Source organism: Limulus polyphemus, unplaced genomic scaffold (assembly GCF_000517525.1).
Source record: "Limulus polyphemus unplaced genomic scaffold, Limulus_polyphemus-2.1.2 Scaffold276, whole genome shotgun sequence".
NCBI classification, from domain to species: domain Eukaryota; kingdom Metazoa; phylum Arthropoda; class Merostomata; order Xiphosura; family Limulidae; genus Limulus; species Limulus polyphemus.
Window position 1 is genome coordinate 532,629 of NW_013665886.1, and position 9,731 is coordinate 542,359.

The 9,731-nt window shown below is 32.3% G+C and overlaps 1 protein-coding gene across 1 annotated transcript in view; it reads right to left on the minus strand.

Moving 5' to 3' along the window:
• The window catches only part of LOC106456964 (transcription factor Sox-5-like), a 337,448-nt gene that overhangs the window by 237,764 nt on the left and 89,953 nt on the right, over positions 1–9,731 (minus strand). The window contains exon 3 of the mRNA XM_022382769.1: positions 8,825–8,865. The gene's annotated coding sequence lies outside the window, so the exon portion shown is untranslated. The remainder of the gene's footprint in view (positions 1–8,824; positions 8,866–9,731) is intronic.

Consider the following 9,731-nt stretch of genomic DNA (forward strand, 5'->3'; position numbering starts at 1 on the left):
ACAGTTGAAAGAACATGTTGAAGTGACTTACACCGTTTGTATTAATCACACGTCGGTTAACTAACTTCAAGAAAATTGTACGTCACAGGTTGAAAGAACATGTTGAGTGACTACACCGTTTGTATTAATCACACGTCGGTTAACTAACTTCAAGAAAATTGTACGTCACAGGTTGAAAGAACATGTTGAATGACTACACCGTTTGTATTAATCACACGTCGGTTAACTAACTTCAAGAAAATTGTACGTCACAGGTTGAAAGAACATGTTGAGTGACTACACCGTTTGTATTAATCACACAATGGTTGACATGACTGCCGAAAAAAAGACGTTTTCGAGATTTCTCAAAATAAAGTTCACACATACAGATATTCACAATCACATTCTATGAGGACGGCTTTGTTATCTTACTCAAGCTATATGTATGTATATACATATATATATATACTTCGAGCACACACATGCTCCAAACATTTAAATAATTTCAGAGTATAAATAGCAGAGCTACACGGCTTTTAAATATACTATGTGATACAAGCTCAGATGCTTACATATAAATATCTTCGTGTGTGGTTAAGATGTGTTGGTCTTTATTCACTGAATGTGTCATCATTAAACACTCTTCACATTCACGTATACTCTACATTTGTACCTTTTCTCGCAGTTTTTGTTTGTACTTACATATAAGTCTCTTCGTGTGTGGTTAACATGTGTTGATCTTTAGTCACTGAATGTACCATCATTAAATACTCTTCACATTCACATATACTCTACATTTGTACCTTTTCTCGCAGTTTTTGTTTGTACTTACATATAAATATCTTCGTGTGTGGTTAACATGTGTTGAGTATATGTGAATGTGAAGAGTATTTAATGATGGTACATTCAGTGACTAAAGATTTACATTTGTACCTTTTCTCGCAGTTTTTGTTTGTACTTACATATAAATCTGGATCTGGAGGACTTGTTTACCTGCCAGTGAAAAAACAGAAGGGAAATAAAATGAATTAGTATATTGCTCTGATGCAACTAACTTTCTTACCACTCTGTGTAATTACCATAGTTCATAGGATGTCAGTATATATCTGGCAAAACTTGAAAAGCATTCAGTATATAAAATTCAAAACTATACACTGTTCCAGAGCGTAATTACCATAATCGTATAGTATTTCATAATATAACTTGTATTTCTATACAGTACATAACTACCAGGTATATACAGGGTGTCAGTTCCTTTGACCTAATGTTTTTCAGCACAGAACTACCAAAGAAATAACACACATTCAATAAATAATCAGTACTACTGTACGCAAGTTCTAGATTAAGAAAGAAAAATAGCTCGAAAATATCGGAAATGCAAAAACTGTTGAATTACATTGAGAGAATCGTTACCACAAAATTTTGTTACTATTTTCAAGGCTACCATAGAATGCAACATTTTACGTTTTTCTTGTTATAAGTTAAATTTACCCAAATTTGTATTTTTCTTTTCATGATGCATACATATAATAAAGGATTAGAAAGCGAGAAAACTTTTTCGTGAACGAACACCACAATAAATACACTATCATTACTTCCCTCGTGTTTTTTTTTATATTTGTACAGTATCTTAAAATAAGCAAGTTTTCTTAATCCAATTTCGTTACAAGAAAATCCTTCTGTCCTTGGTTCGGTAAATAAGTCCAGTTCTGCTAATATACTATGAATTGTACTATATGTTTGTAATTGTGAGTGGGAGAGACTCATGTTTCTGTGTTCTAATCTTTGGTTTAGTACCTTACAAGAAACTAGACCATTGGGTTAGCATGAGATACTCGTTTCTGTGTTTTAACGTTTTATTCAAAGTACCTTACAAGAACCTTGACCATTGGTTTAGCATGAGATACTTGTTTCTGTGTTTTAACGTTTTAATCAAAGTACTTTACAAGAACCTTGACTATTGGTTTGGAATGAGTTACGCATTTCTGTGTTCTAATGTCTGATCTAAGTACCTAATAAACACCTTTGACATTGTTTTAGCATGAGTTACGTGTTTCTGTGTTCTAATGTTTAATTTAAGTAACTAACAATCACCTTGATCATTGGTTTGGGGTGCGGTCGAAATTGCACACAAGTGACGCTGGTTAACTCGCTATGCAAATCTCAGTATTATTCTTGTTTTACAAGGTTTAAAAAATACTATTTTAATGCTGTGGGATGAATAAATATCTCGCAATAAGCTTGATTTCTTCTTTATGTGTGAAGGATGTGTAAGTGTATTAAACATTTTAGGAAGTACAATTCTCAATGGAGTAAACACTTTATTTTATTTTTATGAAATTAAACTTTTTAGCAATTTCTCTGCTTTAGACTCTATTGTACAGTGAAAGTTGTGATTTAGAAAATCAGGTTTTCTAGATCATTTCTTTTCATAGAGTCTGTAATGGTACCATAAGATTCCAGTTTCACCATTTCTCCATTCATAGTGACAACTGTCACATATATTACGACTTGATTCTGAGAAGTCCTCAATCTCATCATTATGTCAAAACATGATGAATTCCTCAATCTCATCATCATTTCAAGACATAGTCAAGTCCTCAATCTCATCATCATTTCAAGACATATTATGCAACACATGTGTAACAATCACACACAAAGGAATTAAGTCAGTTCAGCTCGAATCCAATAGTTTTAATCTTCTAAAATGTGATTTCAAAAGGGCAAGTGCTCTGTCTATAACAACAACACGTGTTGCCGGCAGTTTAGTGCTGAAATTTATCTGTTTTCTTGAGAGATAGCCATCATATTTAAAAGTAACCATGAAGAACTGTTCAAGAGGTTGTGGTAGATCATCATTGTGATGGCTATAACCTGTAAAAGAACTCATATCTACAACAGCTTGGAATCCTTTGTGGTTAATCTAAGTTTCGGGACAACAGAGGGTACTTTTATACCAACGTGGCTTCCATCAATTGATCATATAACAGTGGGGAATTTGGTTTCTTGTTGAAATACACCCACTACTGCTTTTACGTATTCTCCTCTTGGCTAAGCCATTACGTCTTTTCTTGTGTTCATTACACATGACATAACTCTGAGTAGACATTCAACCAGATTTTGACATATCAAACTTATCTGACACCGATCTAAAATCATACAAAAATTGTAAAGAAAATGTAGATAAATAAGTGCTAATTACTGTACATGTAAATATATATAAGCTGATGTAAATGAATAATTTGATTTTAAAATACTTGAAATTAACTATTCAACAGACAATATGGTACTTTCTAACCATAATAATTTATGATATAATTAACAAAAGGAAAATTTGTGTTACACTTAAACCCTTTTGACATCGTTCAATACTAGTTTTAAAACTAAGGACGTTCAATCGATGAAAGAATGGTAGTATTTCTAGAAATAAATCAATGCCGAAGCCTTCCACTAAATTAGAACGTACATTAGGATTCAAAACACACTTATTAATAAAATAATTTTATTTTTATTGAATCATTTTCGAAATATTCAATGGTAATTTGTTTTAAAAAGGAGCATATTTCAATACATACCTGATATATTCGTAATTGGTTGCCTAGTAACCATATAACACCACGTAACTGGTTTCTTGGATCAACAGTATTCCGGCCAATACCTATGCTTGAGCTTTTAGGCAATATATCTTTTAATAATGACTCAATTGTAACCTTGATCATTCTAAAATGGCTTTATAAAATGCATCACCGTAATGACTTACAACGCTTTCTACATTGTTGTATATTCTCAGTGTTGATTGTTAGTTTCATGTGAAGTATGGGTTTTTATAGTTTAAGTTTCTCGTAAGTATAATCTTGTAACTATCTGTGCAGGGATTATTTATGGATTATTACTTTCTCTGTTTCGACATTTCTTTAGAATACCCTTCTGCTCTTTCAAAATCTAATTTATATTATTTCAGAAACACCCAGAACGTTCAGTCATTTTTCATTAACATTAACGTCACTAAATGTATTTATGTGATTTATTAGAACTAAAGCTAAGCACGACAAATAACTTAGTACAGAAATCAGGGCTAAAAAAGAAGGCAAAGGAATTTTTAGGCAAAAATGGGTAACTTATTCTACCTTGCGAATTTGAATATGCTTAATCTGAAAATCTAGGTTTCCAGCTTTTTTTTCTCTAAAAGCTTCTAATTTTTAGTTAAAGTTAGCACCTGTAAGTGACAAGATATGCATATTTTACACGTGGAATGATGATATAATACTTACGTAAATCCGATTATTTTATCAAATACATCACTTAATATCCACGACAAATAATTATGTTATACATTCATTACCTTAATTATGAAGCAGGTGTTCTACAGGTACTTGGATAAAGAATATATGCATCTGTAGACATATGGTCAACGACGGAATTTTCTTAGTACAAGCTGGCTTATTAATCTTAATATGTATATATACACCAAAAGTAAGTACTACGTTAAAACAGTAATGAAATAGATTATATTTGTAATTCAAAACAAGCCTCAGTAAGAATATAACGCCACATAACCAAAATAAATGAAAGCACAAGAACACAGGCTATAATGTAGGGTATAGGATATGTCCTAGCCTTTGGAGGTGACTGCGGAAGTGAGACCAACAATCTGTTCGCAAAGCCTCACATGTAAAAATAAAAAATAAAATGTATGATTAAGAAAAGGTTATATAAAATAAAACAAAATAAGGGAGCAAGATATGGGTGTTCAAGCCTATAACGTCACACATCTACATCACCTTTCACTGTCTGCGGGACAGTAAATGTTCACAGAGGATAATAAATGAAAAAAAGAATTAGGTCCTGACATTAGGGGTAAGAAAACACCTCCTGAAGTTGGCATTCCAGTACCCATTATGGTAATAAAAGTTCAGATTAATCAGGTTATATTAATATTACAGCAGAAAAAACAAAACAAAACAAGTTATACTAAAACAAAATAAAATCCCCACCTAGTTATTTAACACCCATCCTCCACCCGTGGAGGTTGTAGAAAGAATGACATTTTTATGTTGTTAGTTAGCAGTAAACAACACATAATCAGTTGTTAGTTAGAAGTAAACAACACATAATCACGTCATATATTATTAGTGAGCGCAAAACTACCAAAGTTTGTTGTATTATAACACTAAGAGACAATGTTTACAACTACTTCTACATTGCCTTATGGGTTATACTATGTACAATGTTTACAACTACTTCTACATTGCCTTATGGGTTATACTATGTACAATGTTTACAACTACTTCTACATTGCCTTATGGGTTATACTATGTACAATGTTTACAACTACTTCTTCATTGCCTTATGGGTTATACTATGTACAATGTTTACAACTACTTCTTCATTGCCTTATGGGTTATACTATGTACAATGTTTACAACTACTTCTTCATTGTCTTATAGGTTATACTATGTACAATGTTTACAACTACTTCTTCATTGCCTTATGGGTTATACTATGTACAGTGTTTACAACTACTTCTTCATTACCTTATGGGTTATACTATGTACAATGTTTACAACTACTTCTTCATTACTTTATGGGTTATACTATGTACAATGTTTACAACTACTCCTTCATTGCCTTATGGGTTATACTATGTACAATGTTTACAACTACTTTTTCATTACTTTATGGGTTATACTATGTACAATGTTTACAACTACTTCTTCATTGTCTTATAGCTTATACTATATACAATGTTTACAACTACTTCTTCATTGCCTTATGGGTTATACTATGTACAATGTTTACAACTACTTCTTCATTGCCTTATGGGTTATACTATGTACAATGTTTACAACTACTTCTTCATTACCTTATGGGTTATACTATGTACAATGTTTACAACTACTTCTTCATTGCCTTATGGGTTATACTATGTACAATGTTTACAACTACTTCTTCATTGCCTTATGGGTTATACTATGTACAATGTTTACAACTACTTCTTCATTGCCTTATGGGTTATACTATGTACAATGTTTACAACTACTTCTTCATTGCCTTATGGGTTGTACTGTGTACAATGTTTACAACTACTTCTTCATTACCTTATGGGTTATACTATGTACAATGCTTACAACTACTTCTTCATTGCCTTATGGGTTATACTATGTACAATGTTTACAACTACTTCTTCATTGCCTTATGGGTTATACTATGTACAATGTTTACAACTACTTTTTCATTACCTTATGGGTTATACTATGTACAATGTTTACAACTACTTCTTCATTACCTTATGGGTTATACTATGTACAATGTTTACAACTACTTCTACATTGCCTTATGGGTTATACTATGTACAATGTTTACAACTACTTCTTCATTGCCTTATGGGTTATATTATGTACAATGTTTACAAATACTTCTTCATTGTCTTATAGGTTATACTATATACAATGTTTACAACTACTTCTTCATTGCCTTTGAGGTTATACTATGTACAATGTTTACAACTACTTCTTCATTGCCTTATGGGTTATACTATATACAATGTTTACAACTACTTCTTCATTGCCTTATGGGTTGTACTGTGTACAATGTTTACAACTACTTCTTCATTGCCTTATGGGTTGTACTGTGTACAATGTTTACTTATCGAATAGCTTTTTTCAAACGTCGCCATCTCGTTTTGCCATAAAACAGAAATAGTTTTCTGTTTTCAATTTCCAACAAACTTGGTACTTCATTCCCACAAGTCATTTCGTATAGACTTTGTAACGTTATTTCCGCGTATTCAGCAGTGCAGTACTGGTACAGGTTACTTTCAAATCCTATGTCAAGATATCTTATGTGAGAGTCACGTGTCAAATAATGTGATATCTAATATCTTTGCGGACTTACAACGCTAGAAAGCTGTTTTCGATACCCGTGGTGGGCAGAGCACAGATAGACCATTGTGTATCTTTGTGCTTAACTACAAACAAACAAATTTTCATACCTCTTGTTTCGTCGTGAAAACGTAGCCAACTTATTGAGTAAGTTTATATTTGTGTTAGAGATGTTTTTGTTTTTTTAAATATTAAAGGAAATTGTCTTTACAATGGACCATCGCACGAATCTAAGTACGGCATGTGTAAGGTTAATATACACATCAGTCCTTCAAGTATTGCTATCGAAACCTAGGATCTTAATGAGCTGCTATTCAAAAATATAGCTAGAACACAGTAATGAGTTCAAAGTATCATAGTTAGCATCTAACCTATATAAAAGCAACTGTGTGTCGCGTCATGTCACGTTTGATTTCTCGAAATAGGAGGAGTCATAAAGACAAAATGTATTTATCCAGATAGTTTGTTTGTAATTAAGCACGAAGCTACACAATGTGATATCTGTGCTCTGCCCACCACGGGTATTGAAACCCGGATTCTAGCATTGTAAGTCCACAGACATACCGCTCTGCCCATTACGATTTTAGTGACGGGGATGCAAGGGGGCCATGAAACCTTATAAGTGTAGTAAGTGTTGATATAATTAGCCTAAAGTAAAGACATAGTGTGGGATCACATTGCCTAGAGTCAAGTGCATAGAATTTATCACGAAAGTAAAAAATATCGATTCAATTTTAAAGTCAAACCGTTTCTGAATTAAGTTATTTTCTAAATATCAGAACTTGTTAATCTAACTGACTGTTACCACTATTTTTTCTATGCATACGCCTTATTCTTTTTGTCACTCTGTCGAGAACGCTTTCACCTTTCTCTTTTGATAACACTCAACAATATACATAGTCGCTTAGCAACAAAACTATTATGGAATGTTATAGTGTGTTTTATACTATTATGGGTTTGTTTGTTTGTGTTTTTTTAATTATGCACAAAGCTACACAAGGGCTATCTGTGCTCTGCCCACCACGGGTATCGAAACCCGGATTCTAGCGTTGTAAGTCCGCAGACATACCGCTGTACTACTGGGGGGCACTATTATGGGAGATTATAGAATGATTTTTAAACTATTATGGGATGTTATAAAGTGTTTTACTAATTACGGAATGTTATAGGGTAGTTTTTAAACTATTATGGGATGTTACAATAAAAAACAAGCCTCTTTAATCAACAGAGACTCTAAATTAAGAAATTTACAAATATGTTTCCAGTTTTGTTGTCTATACATTTCATTTTATACTTTCAGTATATAGACTAACAACAATATTAGTATATACTTTTTTGCCATTGTTGGAACGTGGTGTTACGAAAATGCACTGGCTTTTCTATATATTAGAAGTTGTTAATCTAACTGATTTTTATCAATAATTATTTTACGAAAATGACACGAATTCATTTCATGAATGATCTTAATTTGGATTGGCTCACAAAGGAATTTACCGACGTTTGACTGCCTCGACTGCACTTTTCTTGCCTCTTTGTTGGTCAAGGTTGAGTTCGCAAAATTTATTTATTTCAGTTAGCTATGAAATGTGAGATTAGTGTATGTAGTATACAGTTGGGGGAGGGGGGTAGTACTTGCCGTCATTTTTGACGGACTATACGCTAGTATAGTAATAAGCTACTGTTTAAAGGTATGATAGCTAGCATATAGTTATGAGCTGCTGTTTAAAGGTATCATAGCTTGGACATAGCAAATAGTTGCTGTTTAAAGGTATAGTTTGCACATAGTATTAAGCACCTTCAAAAATATAGTTAACACAATAATGATCTATTATTCAAAGATATCATAGTTTGCACCCAGTAATGAACTATTGTTTAAAAATATTGTTTGCACACAGCAATGAGCTATTTTTCAAATATATTATAGTTACTACACAGAAAAAATAGTACATGCAGTAAAAACTTACTGTTCCTGTGTGGGAAAACGTTCAGCCATTGTATTTTTCTCCTGAAAAGAAATAACATAAAAATCATTAAAACTGTTTGATATATTATTTGTTTTACAATATTAAGTTTAATGATTGGGAAGTAAAGTGTTCATATTCATTTTACTAACTACAGATTGTTAAAGCTGTCCAGGAATTAATTGTTCAAACATTCAGCATTTCCATTGAGTTTGTTATTTTCATTGCAATGTACAACATGTTGACATTAAATGACATCAAGGAACCTTTTGGTCCATGTAGACCGACCTATCCACTAAATCAAACTGAACACTAAAAATTTCAAAGCCAGCCTTATCATTCTAATATTTATCAAGCTTTCCCTTAAACTCCTTTAAATTACTGCATCTACCACAATTGAAGGCAAACTGTTCCAACGGCCAACCACTCTATTAGTAAAATAAAACTGTCTTAGATAAATATGACTCCTATCTTGTCAAAATTTATATTTGTGTCCTTTAGTCTTATCATTATAACCATTAAATACAAATAGAAAAAGATGAGGCATCACCACTATCAATCAATTCCCTTAATAATTTTAAACACCTGAATCAGATCCACTGTAACTCTTCTTACGTCAAGAGAAAACAAATTCAGACATCTTATTCTGTCATCATATGACAAACTTTCCATCTTAGGTATCGTCTTAGTAACCCTCTTCTGAACCCTTTCCAACACAGTAGTCCAAATGTAGCCTAACCAGTGACCTAGAAAATGGCATTTTAACCTCTTTAGACTTGTATTCAATATTCCTGTAGATTGTCTTTGCACTAGAAAAAGCATATTGCTTGGATGGCTTTAAAGATTGAGTTTTCTGTTGGTTAAACTTTTAAATCATTCAATCAACATTTTTTTTTTAGTGAAAAAATTA